Consider the following 15,904-nt stretch of genomic DNA (forward strand, 5'->3'; position numbering starts at 1 on the left):
CAAGCTTCCCCAGTCTTCCAATAATTATGAAGAGAAACAATTATCTGTGGCAGACCTTGTGGATAATGACACTGTAAATGCAAATCTTAATGCAACCCTGCCTAATCCAACAAACTGGGCATCTCCTTTTCTAAAATTCAATCCTGCTAGAAATAAATTTTTTGGTAAAAAGTTAGGCCCTGATTCTCCACTCTGCTACACCAATTTTACTCTACTGGGAATCCACTAAAATCAATGGCGTAACTCCAGTGTAGTGAAGAATCAGGCCCCTAACATTTGTCCTAAAGGTCAGCTCAAACCACACCCCCATAGCCAAATCCCTCAAACTTCATGCAACTTCAGATCCAGATCCAAATGTTATAGACCTGGACTATCTCTATAATGATTCCAAAACCATAAAACTCCTGACATTTGGGCAAGTCTGGCTGCAGATTTTCATGGCTTGGACCCATCTCTGTTTTGTATTAGTATTTTCATCCTTCAGATACTTTCACAACTAAGACTGATATACAATGGGTACAACCACTATCTGCCAGCTACATCCACATCCATGCCTCCTGGCGCCTGGGGTGGAGTTTTAAGGAACCATATAAATGCTCGGAAGGGTGATAGAGGTTCCAAGCATTTCAGTCCAAGATTGGTGGCTACCAATGACTCTTATTTTCTCATGGGAACGAGCAATAATTAGGGACATTGTGATGCTTTTCAACCCCAGAGCTGACGTGCAATGAAAGTTACACAGCAGGTGGAAAATGTCGGTCAATATTTTCAAACTCGAGGACCTAAAGTTAGGCTCTTAAATAAGTGGCTTTTCAGAGATGTGGAATGTGCTTAGCACTTCTGAAAATCAGGCCACTTATGTAGGGTGCCCAAATGTGGATTTAGTGTCCAAATTTTGAAAAATTTGATCCTCACACCCCTATCCTGGACAATCTGTGGAATGAATACTGGGGCAATGGTTTTTGTTCTAGACATAAGAATATAAAAACATAAGAATGGCCATACTGAATCAGACCAAAGGTCCATCCAGCCCAGTATCCTGTCTACCGACAGTGGCCAATGCCACGTGCCCCAGTGGGAATGAACCTAACAGGTAATGATCAAGTGATCTCTCTCCTGCCATCCATCTCCACCCCCTGGCAAACAGAGGCTAGGGACACCAGTCCTTACCCATCCTGGCTAATAGCCATTAATGGACTTAACCTCCACGAATGTATCCAGTTCTCTTTTAAACCGTGTTATAGTCCTAGCCTTCACAACCTCCTCAGGCAAGGAGTTCCATGGGTTGACTGTGCGCTGAGTGAAGAAGAACTTCCTTTTATTTGTTTTAAACCTGCTGCCCATTAATTTCATTTGGTGGCCCCTAGTTCTTATATTATGAGAACAAGTAAATAACTTTTCCTTATTCACTTTCTCCACACCACTCATGATTTTATAGACCTCTACCATATCCCCCTTAGTCTCCTCTTTTCCAAGCTGAAAAGTCCCAGCCTCTTTAATCTCTCCTCATATGGGACCCGTTCCAAACCCTTAATCATTTTAGTTGCCCTTTTCTGAACCTTTTCTAATGCCGGTATATCTTTTTTGAGATGAGGGGACCACATCTGTAGGCAGTATTCAAGATGTGGGCATACCATGGATTTATATAAGGGCAAGAAGATATTTTCCATCATATTCTCTATCCCTTTTTTAATGATTCCTAACATCCCATTTGCTTTTTTGACTGCCGCTGCACACTGTGTGGGCGTCTTCAGAGAACTATCCACGATGACTCCAAGAGCTTTCTCCAGATTAGTTGTAGCTAAATTAGCCCCCATTATATTGTATGTATAGTTGGGGTTATTTTTTCTGATGTGCATTACTTTACATTTATCCACATTAAATTTCATTTGCCATTCTGTTGCCCAATCACTTAGTTTTGTGAGATCTTTTTGAAATTCTTCACAGTCTGCTTTGGTCTTAACTATCTTGAGCAGTCTAAAAGGGCAGTAAGCTGTGGAGAACCTTTATTTTAAACTTAAAAAAATCACTGAAGATTGAGAAGTGCTATGGGTCTAAATTTCAGTAAGTATAAGAGAGCCCTGGAAGGGGAAACATGAACAGCCATAGAGAACTAGCATGCCATCAGGGAAGACAAAGAAGCCAGCTGAAGTTCTTGGGAGGGAGTGGGGGGAATGCAATTTCCAATCTAAACCTCAAATAATTGGGTTCAGATTTTAATCTGACCCTGAAATTACCACAATACATGTGCACCTTCCCATCAGAATGGAAGTTCCCAGGTACTAGGGTGCTGGGTATGACAGATGAGAAAGAAAAAAAGAAAGAAAGAGGCAAAAAATCAGACACCTTGTTAATAGCTGATTGTTCTTCTCATGAAGAAGACTATTTTTAAAGAGCATCAGCAAACATAAAGGAGGACAGAAAAAATGTTAACTACTTACTCCAAAAATAAGTGAAAGCACAACCAAATATAATAGGAAAATAATATTTTATATAAACTTCCAAAATGTGTTTTCCTAATAAGTACTAGTGTTTGCTTCTTTTCTCAGTCTCTTTCATCAGGATAACATTTAAGCTGTACTGTAAGCACAGTATATTTAGATAAGCTGTTGAATGAGTTATTCGATATTCTAAGTGTCATAGAATTTAGCTCAAGAGACATAAAGGGAATAAACTGAAGTGCATATATATATATAACTTTACTGGCAACTCATTCAACAATTCAGCTGAATACATAAACTTTGCCTGGCAGGCATGTATGAAATTTTACCCTAATATGTGAAGGCAATTAGGGGCCTGATCCAAAACCGAAGTCAGTGGAAAGACTTTTCAACTTCAATGGCTTTTGGACTGGGTCCTAGCTGAGTAATGACTCATAAATATGAGAAATTAATATACCTGTAGGTCTTTGAGCTACAAGCTATCAATATACCTCTACAACCATTTTCATATACTTGGGTAACAGATCAATATCTACTACTTCAAAAATAAGAGACATGCCCTCTAATTCCTGCTGGGTATTTCCTGGCAGGCCGGTGACAGGTTTCATGTGGTACTTTTATCTCTTATAAAATTCATCCAGTTATGATCATATCACTGGTGCCCTAAAAGTTAAATATATTGCTGCACAAACAGACAACTGTTCTCTGTGTCTCTTCACTGGCTACCCAAATTACAATTTTATTTTGGATCATCTTCACTCAATACTTTAATGGCTCTGAGAACAGCCCAGGAAGATGAGATAAATGAAATCTCTGCACTGAATCTTCAATTCCGGACATTAGTAAATCAGCCCCAAGCTATTGCTAATCAATATTAGTTACTGAAATTGATCGCAATTCCCTCCCCTCACAATTCTTCATGAGATCGATCCAAATCAGGCTGCTTTTGCTCTCATAGAAAGCCTAGCCAGACTGCTGTAAAGGACCGGGGATAATGTTTAAAGGAGTTCTTATGGGTTGGAGCAAGTGCAGCTAGTTTGTTAATTCCAGCGACAATGCACTCTTGGGATGCATTCAAAGCTAAGATCTGGTTCCACTGTGACTTTTAAAAATTAATTGGCACAGATGCCAGTTCCCTGAGGAACCATACAACAATTCCAGTTGTTCACATAGAAAATGGTTGAATCACAACTTACAAGATTGCCAAGGAACTATGAAAACCCTTTCCTCGACCATGTGAACATCGTATTTGCTATGTAATGGAGAAGGTGGTCAACTCCTACCTCAAGTTTAATGCTTGCTGGAAGAGGGGAGATCTCCAAAACCATTTCCAGTCACTGGTGGTCCATTGTCCATAACTATATTTTGCTTTTGGGGGCCAAATCCCCAACTGGTGTAAACAGCCCAATTGAAGCACCAGCTGGGGATCTCACTCCGGGTGCTGACATAGAATTGCTCTCCACTACTACTTTCAAGTCTTAGTTCTTCATCTGGGGGGAGGGATAGCTCAGTGGTTTGAGCATTGGCCTGCTAAACCCAGGGTTGTAAGCTCAATCCTGGGCCATTTGGGGTAAAAATTGGGGATTGGTCCTGCTTTTGAGCAGGGGGTTGTACTAGATGACCTCCTGAGGTCCCTTCCAACCCTGATATTCTATGATCTCTCCTCATGCTACTGCTGCACTGCTCTGTTACCTGCGCTTTTTCAATAAAGGTTCACAGCAGGACCAACACAGCGGATGGGAAGAGGGAGAACACCATAATACTGCCAGGTTCTTTCACCTGATGATAACAGTGATTTGGCATGAGAGCTACAGGGAATCCCTGTGACTAGCTGGCCTGCCATGGTTTTGCACACATAGAGAATTCTAACCGGATTTCAACTAGCCAGAACGTGATCAATGGGGACACTGGGATCTCTGTACAGCTCTTGCCTATCAGTTCCAATCTTGAACACTCTACTCACTCAGAAAGGTTTGGACGTTATGGAGATACCCCTGACACCAGGTTACCACACTCTGTGGTTCTTACCACCATGCAGGTCTGTTGCAAATTAGAGGTGGTCCAGAACCAAACCCCAGGATCCAGACATCCCAGATTTGATTGAATTTGAGATCCAGATCTGAACATTGGATCCATGATTGTGGTTCGTCCCATAAAAGATAAACACCCCTATGCTTTTCCAAAGACCAGATGCAATCTGAACTTGTAGCTCAGGCTCATTGCTAGCACAGACATATTTTATGTAACATGCATTTGACTATAGCTTACAAAAGAGCTTGGCTCCCTATACGGTGGGAGCATTACACTTTGTAACAGACAATACTTTAAAAAAATCCTTTAGGGCCTCAAAGCCACCTGTTCCTTTTCCTCTTTTCCAGATGGCTGTTTACCTGCTCTAATGTGTGCCCCTTATTTTACCAGACACAGTGGTGATGTTTAAAAGAGGGCAGACAATGGAAAATCTGGAATAGATCCAGCATCCCAGAAACACCTAAATGTCAATAAAGGATATATATTTAGAAAACATCCACAACATTTCATCTACCAAACTTTAGGAAGTGCCCCTCTTTAAATAGTGTGATTGTTATCTGTAGTTAAAAAGTTATGGATTTTCTTCCCCTGTTTATCCATTAAAGGATTTGTTTTCTGTGTTGTGGTGTGTTCAGTATCATCATGCACATATTCAATTTTCAGTAAGGAAGGGTACATTGTTTCCTATTTGGAATAGTCAATAGGCTATTCCCATTTTCTAATAGCACACAGTCTAAAGGATGATTTAGTTGGGATTGGTCCTGCTCTGGGCAGGGGGTTGGACTAGATGGCCTCCAGAGGTCCCTTCCAACCCTGATATTCTATGATTCTATGAAATATTTCCCTGTCCATTTTCATCGGACATATAATAGCTTCCTCCTCTTCCCCCGCCCCCCATTTGTGAACTAACACAGTGAACAAGAATTTAAAGGCTGGACAAGGCAGAAGGAAAGTCAATAGAAGATGTCATACAAGGGGTTACTTGCTTCATTTCAAACTTACTCCTCCTCTCCTCCCTCCCCTCTATAAATCGTGACCATGGTAATTGATGTTATTTACTGTGAGGAACAGATAGAGGGGCCCTCGAGAGCTCCATTAGCTTGCTTGGGATAGCAGGAGAAGGTAATGACTCTTCCTATTAGGCAAACAAAAAGGTTGGCTAGTTCTGATCCAGCTTGTCAGATGCTTCCTGCCAGCGCTGTTCTGTCCCCTTCACTTGTTTAAGTTACTTGCTGGCTGGCTGGCAGAATGCTGTCAGCGTCTGCTGGCTAGTTATAAAACTCTTTCCAAGAGAAACGACCGTGCATTTCCCCACCTCCTCCCACATGCAGGCAGCTAGGCACCTGCTGGATCTATCAATCCATCTCTCTCTCTCTTTGTATCCTTGACCACGCTCTTTAAATCCCCTTTAGTGTCTTTCCTTAATGCACTGTCACACGTTTTAATTCCAGTTCTTAGTCTGTCAGCAATGAACTTTGCCAGGAAAACTGAGCTGAAACGGCTTGCTGTTGGATGGAAATGTGTATTTGAATGATGGGGGTAAGGGAGAAGGTCATTTCAATAGAAGGCTTATATGTAACATATTAAAGTGAGTACCCTGCAGTGCAGTCTTTGCACTATAGGTTGTGATCGAACTGTAATTCCCTGATAGACTTATAAGCATGATTTCCTACCTGCTGGCCTGGGAAGCAATTTTCTGAACTTCACCCAACAGAACAGCTATTTACACGACATAAAAAAATAATCACACTTTCAAATTTGCAGACCCCATGTTTTTAAGAAAATAATATATTCTAGTCTTGGCATAAGCAGGTTTTGTACAGCAGGTGGCAGCACCGAAGAGATGCTCGGATGCTTTCGAGCTGACTGCGTTGTTGCAGAGTCCAGATCATTTAGTCCCAACACAAAGAAGAAAATCGCCATATTTGGGGTCGGGAAGGAATTTTCCTCCAGGGCAGATTGGAAGAGGCCCTGGGGGTTTTTTCGCCTTCCTCTGTAGCATGGGGCACGGGTCACTTGCTGGAGGATTCTCTGCACCTTGACGTCTTTAAACCATGATTTGAGGACTTCAATCGCTCAGACATAGGTGAGAGGTTTATTGCAGGAGTGGGTGGGTGAGATTCTGTGGCCTGCATTGTGCAGGAGGTCAGACTAGATGATCATAATGGTCCCTTCTGACCTTAAAGTCTATGAATCTATGAAAATCCACCCCTCCTCCTTCCCTCACCATCCCAAAGTCTCTCTTTGCCTCTCCTGGTTTAGGGCCAGACTGTTCTGCACACACTGGTTTCAATACAACTCCTTCAGGAATAAGGTAGTATGCTGTCTGGGAGGGTGGGCGGGGGGGGGACAGAATCTGGCTCTTAACTATTTGTTTTATATATTATGGTTTTATTTTTCATTTTTAAGATATGAAATGTGCCCTCAATGCAAAAATGTGAAATGTTTCTTGTATATTATCCTGTGGATGCATGCACAGAACTCCAAGACCAAAAAGAGTGGAGGGGGAACACCATGAAAAGTGACCCTAAAACTTTTGATGATGCCAAACTGTAGGCAGAGGGGAGTAGAGCAAAAGGTCCAGGGTGAGAAGTAAGAGGAAAGCACATAGCTGCATCACCCCAGGAGTGTCACAGGTCCCGCCCTTGTTCCCATATTGCTCTTGTGGGGAGAAGTGATTGGCTACTAGTTACTAGTAGCAAAGCACTTTCTCTTCCGTAGCAGCTCAGCTGCACTGGCCAGTGGGACAGGAGGGTAGACCCATGGCCCCACCCACTCTCTTATCTACCTGAACAGTGGAGTAATATCAGCCCCATGGAAACCTGCTCCCGCTCACACCTACTGATCATCAATGCTGGAGGCTGTGCAGCCGAGCCAGCAGACCCCTTCTTCCCCAGCATGGCTGCGCTGGGCAAGACAAGGGCTTGCCTATCATTTGTACAAGTTCTACGAGGGAGAGGGAACAATGAAAGAAAAGATGAGCATTGAGGTTAGCCGAAGAGGAGAGTCTAGAGGCAAAAGCTGAAGAAAGGGTAAACTGAAGACAACAGTAAGAGGACGGATAGACAGAGACATAAGAAGATGCATTCCCATGCAACAGTCATCAAGAGAGATCTTTACACAACAGAGCAAAAGCTTGTATACACCAGCCAAAAATGAGCCTTTTTGCATTCTAATAGCCACAACCATAGGTGATAAAAGATCTATTTTTATCTGGAGAAAGAGGGAACATGGAAGGGGTGAAAAACAAACCCATTATTTTAGAGAGGAAATCCTATTGCAGGTGTATACCTAGCACTGTTTTTTTAATATTATATTTTCACACTGTAGAACCCCACTTCAGATTGATCTGACAAAGAGACGTACAGCGAAGTTGGTATGTTCATAACACAAATGAGAATGTGCCCTTTTTATTTGGTCACACAATAAATAAATGTTTGGAAAGACCCATCCAAACATGGCTGGGGAGGTGTAGTATAATATTCCCCAGATAGTCATTTCCCAACTCTCATAGCTGATTTTCCTGTGCAATTAGAAAAGCTTTCGTGTTCCAATTAAACAAAGGCCTGGGTTTGCTTTCATAATGCACAGTGTGCTAGTTCTCTTTCATACAGTGTGGTTTGCTCGGGCGGACTCTCAGCGCAGCATTAAATACCCAGATCTCTCAGTTTTGACCTCTTCATTCAAACATGATTAATGTCATGGCTGTGGAGAAGGAGGAGGAGGAGGAGAAAGGCAATGTTGTTTACCATGGCATTCATTCCTCTCCACTCTCCTTCCCAGATCAATGCAATAGCTTTCACTGCCACTTTGTCGGCAAGAGAGAAATATGCAGCACCAAACATGCCATGTTAACGCAGTGTCTGGAATATGAGCTGAGGCAGCTGGGGCCTATGTTTGTGTCAACAGCATCTCTTACATCTCTCAGGCACCGGGAGATGAAGGTCGCCGAGGAAGAGCACTTGAATCAACTGATAAGTTAAAGATAAGCTTACAATGAAAATTGCTCCTTCCTCCTGCCCCTTTCTGGAGGATATATCTCAAAAGGAGGAATAAAAAAAAAATGTAACCCTACAACTATCCACATCTTATTGCCAAACCACCTGCAAGCTTTAAGATAACTGTACTGCTATTTCTCCATAGGACCTTAGCAAATATAATTGCTGTTGACTCTCTCATCATTTCTGGAGTTTGAGTTTGCCTCTCCCTCTCTCTGTCTATCTAGACCACAACAATAACATTTCCAGCCAGACTTTCGCTACAGCTAGGAAAAATCCCCCGATAAAATTTCAAGTGGAATAGCAGAGAGAGAGGGAGAGAGAGAGGTACATGAAGGACCTGATTCAAAACCCATTATAGTCATTGGGAGTCTATCCACCAACTTTAACTGGCTTTGCTTCAAGCCTTAAGAATGGTGTTTATAAGATCCAAATATTTTTGACCCCAAAATACGTAGCCGCTTGTTTCCTATTTCATTAGACAATAATAATGAACATTTCTAAGACACCTTCCACACATGATCTTGAACAACCTTAATGAATTAATACTCAGTACACTTATATGAAGTAGGAAGGATTTTTGCCATTTTATAGATAGCAACCTGCCGCATAGAGAGAGATTAAACGATCTGCTGAAGGTGACAGAGGAAGTCTGTAGTAGAACCAGGAACATCACTTCCAATCCTGGACCTTAGCCACTAGACCACCCTCCCCCAGTATCATTGACGGCATCTTTTGCTGGCAGGACACTATTACTGCTGACTGATACAGCATGATGTTCATAATGTCAATCGTGAGAGGGACAGTGTCTTTCTTGAAAGGGCTTTGGGATCCCTTAGTCCCTCTTCAGAATCATCAACAAAGAAGTGATCCCTTGACATTTTCTGCAGAAGCAATCAAAGAAAGGTAAATCCTGCCACATTGCTTCAGGAGGAGACTAAACCAAGGTTAATGAAGAAACAATCCAAAGGACGCTGATTTCTCATGATTACGAAGAGAAAAAAAATATGATGGAGGTTGGTTGGCTACACAAAAATTGGCATCTTATAGCAGCACAGCGTGGAAATCCTGCACACTTACCACCATGTACTTGGCTTATCGATTAATGGTACAAGTTTTCTGCTTTCTGGATTTTATTTTATTTTATTTTCAAGGTTAGAATTTTTTAAACTGTGGGGCAAAACTCACATGGCTCTACAATTTTCTCAATTTTTATTTACGCTCACTTTAAACTGACATCATTTGGTAAAGCCAATTTCTGACACTAGAAACCACCGACTGAATGTGATATTTTAAAAATACATAGTTAATTTTCTTGGCATTAAAGAGACAACACAACAGTTGCTGTCACACATAACACCAGCACAATTCCCATGCCATCATCTACTAGATTTCCTTTCTTTATCAGTTTTATTACTTTTTTTTTCAATTAACTTGCATGGTGTTATTAATTCATTCATCAGGCAGAGAAACCAATGATAAATCACTACTGAAGCCAAATAGTGTATCACATTGTAATAGGGTGGCAGTGTGGACTAGTGGGCAGGGCTCTGGCTTGAGAATTAGGAGACCCAGGTACTATATCTGGATCTGCACAAAACTGCAGTGTGATATTACACAAGTTACGTCACCTCTCTGTGCTTCTCTTTCTACTCCTCACATGTCTTACTCTGTCTGAACAACGCCTAGCTCAATGAGGCTTCATCTTGTTCAGGGCCTTTCGGTGAAAGCGCAATATTAACAATTCATTCTATGGGTATGTAGAGTGCTCCAGTAGATAAGGCACCAGATAAAAGTCAAGAGACTTGGGTTCTACTTCTGCCTCCATTGGTGTGTGACATTTGGCAACTCACAGCTTCTCTGTACCTTAGTTGACCCTTTCTATAAAGGAGGGACAACCATTTTGCTCACGATGTTTCTCTACTGTAAAATGTTGTATAAGTACTACATTATATCATATGTTACACTCTCTCATATTACACACGTGCATTATGAAAGAAAGAGAGACTCACAGGACCAAGGCATTTTCCAAGACCGGAGTGCCAGAACTTAGCCTGAATCATAAAAAGTTTTTTTTTTTTTTTTTACTGGGTATTGAGGCTCAGTCTTGGACTCTTTACCCAGGGAAAAAAATCCACTTGAGCTCAATGGTGGTTTTCTTTGAGTGAACAGGACAAGAAAAACAGTAATTTGAGGGTCTAGTGGGGATCAACCCATGTTACTGTGCTCTTATTTTTCAGTTATATACAAAGAGAGGCAACTACAAAGTGAAGCCCTTTCAAGGTAAGAAATTTAATCTGGTAAATCAGACAGTGTCCCGTTCACTGAGCAGTTACAGTGCACAACAATTAATAAAATTAGTACATTAATAAAATGTACAGGGCAAAAGGTGACCCTGGAGTTACACCAGGGATGAATTTGGTCCATTTCATTGTATTTCACTGACACAAATGTTTTAATTGATGCCAGTATGGTGCATAATGATTGATACTCAACTGAAAATGACATGAAGCACATTAATCCACACGAAATAGCACTGTAGTTATTATTACAGAGAATGCTCAACCGGTTCAGGTCAAACAGGAATTATTCTATGTGCCATTTGGAATGAGGTAGCATTACCACACAGTGACCATTGTTTCCAAAGCAGCTCCTGGGAAGGGCTTGTAACATTTACTACAAAATATTAGTACGGTGTAGTATTTCATAGTGACAGGCCCCTGTGTTAACTCTCTCACATGAAAATGCAGGCAACAAGCTATCAACAATGTTGGCCAGGGCTTAGGAAGCTAAAGATCACATCATCCTTTCTCTACCTGTGGCTGGTGGCTCAGTGGGAGGGGTACCTAAATGTGATGGTGGATAGGCTGGGGGACCCTGACCCAAATCACAGATCCCAACCAGACATGCTAACAGGATAGGATTTTTTACTCTACACTCCAAGTCCATTGGTTCCTCAATAGCAACTTGACTGACTCGGTTGCCATGTGCTTATGGGATGATCATCCTCCAATGGGACCACAGAGCATGGAGTCATAGTTTATGCCGAGCAGCGTTAACTAACCCTTTGCGTTCACTTGGCATTGGGAACATGCCACTTGGAATGGCTGCTCCTTGACTGTCTCCCCATGACCCCAGGCTACTCTCTTAGAGAGTCGTGAGGAGTTTCTGAAGACCGCAAGGTGGCAGTGGGAGATGCAGGGACAGGGCAGAGTCATTCCACAAAGCCACCTTTCCCATCTGGGTTGTGCCCCATCCCCATTTCTACTGGATTGTTATAGTTCTTCCCCCCTCCACACGAGGGAAGGGAGCAAACGATCCCCAGAAAAAGAGCTCGTGTACTTGTGCACATTTTTACCTGAAAGACAGCCCTGTTGCAATGGAATATTCAGTTACAATACAACTACTGCAGAACTTAAAACAAACTCTGATGCTGAGAGTCTGTTTATAAATTTACAGTCCTGGGGTTTTCCCGAGATTGCTGTCACAGAATTTGATTATTACGAAGGGTGAAACTCGGAAGATTTGGGTTGTTAAACATTCCAAAGTTCAGATACTTAATCACACTTTTGTTTGAACTCCAAATTGTCAAATTCAAGTTGTAAAAGGAGGTTCTCACTACGTTACTTTTGTGCATGTTTCCAATATTTCAGAAAGAGCATGAGAGGGAGACTATTTTAAGGTATTTCAGCACTTCTCTCTTGGGCGGGGACCAGGAAATGAAGACATGAATGAAAATGAGAAACAACAAAATGCAGCTTAACTGAATTTTTTGAGCCTTTCAAAAGAATTCTGCTCAGGTTCACTTTGAGTTCTGGGCGAATTTTCTGGTCGGTTCCCGTATTATTCAAACTGGCTCTTCCATCCTTAAGAATGAGGCTCACAAAAGGCTGTTGTAACAGCTGTTTACTGGGTCTGGGCCTGCTAGATTGATACTGCCAGTTACAGTAACATTCAAAAGGGAAACTAGTGGCCTAAAACTGTGATGCTCAGACTTCAACATGTTTCCTGGGGTGTGATGGCCTTGCCCTCTAGTGGTTACAGAAACCATATAAATGCTAGTATTTATGGCTCTAGTTGGAAATTTTCTTTTAGCTCAAATGATAAAACTATTGTTTTTGGATGGTAGGGTCAATGGTTCAGTTCCCAGCAGGGGTGGTTAAGTTATGCAGTGAAAAGGCATTCATCACATTAAGCTATCAATTCAGCATGCTGTACCAGTCCAAGAGGACTTGCTAAATGCTTTCCTGGGGACTACTGATGGGCCTGCTCAGGGACTTCCAAGAGACTGCACCACTACTGGATTTCTACATGTGCAGTTCCCTTGCAGGTTGGCTAACCCAATAGGAAATTTAATTGGGATCAAATTGTTCAATGAGGACTGATTGTGTGGCCGTCAATTTAGGAATGCAGTTTCATATAGCAGTTGCTGAAATAACCAGAGGTACTTACACATTAAGGTGAGTTACAGGTGGAATAAGAGAGAGAGACTTTCACTTTCCTGGTAAGATTTTCTAAATTCTTCCCTTTCGGAATACAGTGTATGCACTATGTATTTCAGATTAACCCCTTGCCCATCCCCCTGCCAAATGTATTAGCCCAGGGGTCAACATTTGGTGGAGTTATTTTTTTTAATAGTTTGCAATTATGGGGGGGGGGGGAGGACGTTGTCACCAGTTTAAATAAAAGGCAAGACTTCAGGCCATACACCACCCTTTACTGACTTTCCTTTGCAGACAGGTTAAATCCTGAGGTGCGGTATTTAGAACTGTTTAATCTAGCTGCTTGATTAATTTCCCCATCAATAGACGTTGGAATAAATAGTGATTAAAACATCTAATTTCAGGAACATTGGTGTAAGTCAGGGAACGGGAAGAGAGAAAAAAACCAGGCCACGGTCCCTTTGAATTTCTTTCCTGCCTGCCTGACGTGCTTATTCAGGCAGTGGTGCTGGTACAATTTTTATAGTGGGAGTACTGAGGGCAGAAACCATGTATTTGGATTGTTATTACTCCCTCAAGCCAGGGGGTACGGCTGCACCCAAGTTCCAGCACCTATGTATTCAGGGAAGAACCTGCGCCTTGCTTTAGGACATCTGGGGGGATTCCCTGAGCGTCCCCTGTAGTTTCCCACCTGAAGAATCCCAACTAGTCATCACAGCTGCAAAACGAAGGGAGCTGACAGAGCTTTAATGGGCAAGCAACTGTGCAAGCTATTTTATGTTTAAACCAGCCTGGAATCTCTCTGCTTCTATATTGCCACTGAACTGTGACATTAACCTACAGGTGCCACAGCACGCTGAGATCCTGCATGTATTGCCCGTTCGCCATAAAGGGAAACGCGGTTGGACCTAGTGTGGTAAGTATGGGTAAATGTTGGCTTTTTAAGGGTGACTATTGTTGAGAGCCATGAGTGGCAATCACTTGGGAACATGTACAATCTTATCTGGCTGCTCGTTCTTAACAAAAAACCTACCCACAAAATAAGATGCGAGCCCGTGCAATATGTTCCTGCATACGTTTATGAAGATTAGTGTGTTCATTACATTGAAGTCAGAGTATATAACGCACAGCGTTCAATTATTTCTCTTTCCCCTCATAAGTTCAAATATTTCATGGGTACAATCTATTAAAAAGTACCTGTAATAGGTAGTGCATTATATTGAAGTCAGAGTATATAACACACAGCGTTCAATTATTTCTCTTTCCCCTCATAAGTTCAAATATTTCATGGGTACAATCTATTAGAAAGTACCTGTAATAGGTAGTGCATTTCCAAATGGACATTCATTGGACTTCTCGGACGATAGCCAGCTCCAGAAATGTGCCATTTCTGCAGCAGACCTTAGCTTTGTTGCCTTTCAGAAAGAGAGGCTGTTCTTGGCAATTAGGCATTTGAAAAGCAGTGGGGACCACCGGGAGATGCAGCAAATGTTTATTCTATAATTCCAGTCTCAGTACTTCTGCGCTTCTAAATCTAGGTTCGGAGGGTAAAGTTCAAAATCTTTTGCATGTGCTCCTTGCCTAGCAGAAACACAGTACCAGTGGAAAAGTGATTTTCACGGCATTTGACAAAAGGTTAGAAACCATAAGGTGGAATCATTTGTGAGGTCATCTCAAGATTTTTTTATTCCTTCCATGAATAAAAATGGCTTCAGAGAGAGGCAAGCACTATGGCCTTTGAAAACGACTCTATAAAACCTTTTACACAAAATCTCTTTCCCCTCATAAGTTGGCATTGTTGTTCAGCACAATAGCATTCACTTAGTGAGATTCAAGGGCCAGCAGTTGTTTTGTGATAGGTAAAAGGTTGCTTTATAATACTACAGGTAGTTAAGTAGATAACATGTTTTAGCTGTGAGAGAAAAAACCCTCTTTCAATGACATCTGAATGGTTCTATCTCCTTTTCTCTCTGTGCAGCAAGAAAGTGATACTAGTCTTAAGTCTGAATTCCTCTAGAACTTAGCAGAAGGGTTCTTACTTTGTATTAGTTGAACTCCAGCTCTACCTTTAAATAAATTTTAAATAGAAAACAGACCTCACTACTTATTTGCACATTGCAAAGTCAGGTGCAGTTATTACTGAATTGAGAAGTTCAGTGTCCTGGTGTACATTGATACTTATCACTGATATGGTTCTGTAGACCTCAAAGCGCTTTACCACGGAGATCTAATTTTCCTCATCTGTAAAATGGTGACCAGATGAGAAAAATGAGGCAATCACAGGCCGAGGACTTGTCCATGTGGAAAGTTAGTGCAGAATAAGTTAGGGTGTGAATTTAAAGTGCAATAACTTCGCCATACAAACCCTCTATGTGGGCACTCTTATTCCTCCCTAACAGTGCCTTTGTGTGGCTTAGCTGAGGGCTTATCTATATGGATACTTAGTGCATGGCAAGCTGGGGTGTGAATATGTCGTGCACCAGCCTGCGGCTGACTAAGTGGCTGTGTGGATCTTGCTAAAACTTCTGTAGCGTGCTTGGATGTATTGCCATTTACTTTTATTGCGCGGCAGCAGGTTCTACACAGCCACTTAGCACATGGCACGCTGGGTGTGCTGTCGAGTTACATCCCAGATTGCTGTGTATTAAGCCCTGAGTGACTTGTCCCAGAGTACAAAGTGAGCATGGCAGCATGAGGAATACAACCAGGTTTCCTGACTCCGAATTCAGTGCTCTACTCCCATAGGTCACACTCACTTATACTGTATGCTCAGACATTTCACTGTCAACGAGTGTCAAATGGGACTAGTCCTAAAAATGGGTTTCCTTCTACAATGAAGTTTTTTGGGAGGTTGATTTACTGTAAGATCCTGATTATGAAACAGCATGACAACAGCCAGTTGGTTTGATATCTGTGAGTTTGTTTAGTAGAGAGTCAATGGCAAGGGAGTCAGACAGTAAGACATAAGATATGTTGGAAGTAGGTAAGATAT

General features: G+C 41.9%; 1 protein-coding gene and 1 long non-coding RNA gene across 8 annotated transcripts in view; one reads left to right on the forward strand and one right to left on the reverse strand.

The window, feature by feature from the left end:
• Window positions 1-15,904, reverse strand: part of ERBB4 (erb-b2 receptor tyrosine kinase 4) — a 974,133-nt gene that overhangs the window by 72,779 nt on the left and 885,450 nt on the right. The gene's annotated exons all lie outside the window — the stretch shown is intronic.
• Window positions 6,384-15,904, forward strand: part of LOC140895869 (uncharacterized) — a 33,298-nt gene continuing 23,777 nt past the window's right edge. For both annotated transcript variants that reach the window (XR_012154381.2, XR_012154382.2), the window contains exons 1-3: window positions 6,384-6,558; window positions 10,711-10,753; window positions 13,756-13,828. This is a non-coding gene — a long non-coding RNA (uncharacterized LOC140895869). The remainder of the gene's footprint in view (window positions 6,559-10,710; window positions 10,754-13,755; window positions 13,829-15,904) is intronic.

This window comes from Lepidochelys kempii, chromosome 11, assembly GCF_965140285.1.
Source record: "Lepidochelys kempii isolate rLepKem1 chromosome 11, rLepKem1.hap1, whole genome shotgun sequence".
NCBI classification, from domain to species: domain Eukaryota; kingdom Metazoa; phylum Chordata; order Testudines; family Cheloniidae; genus Lepidochelys; species Lepidochelys kempii.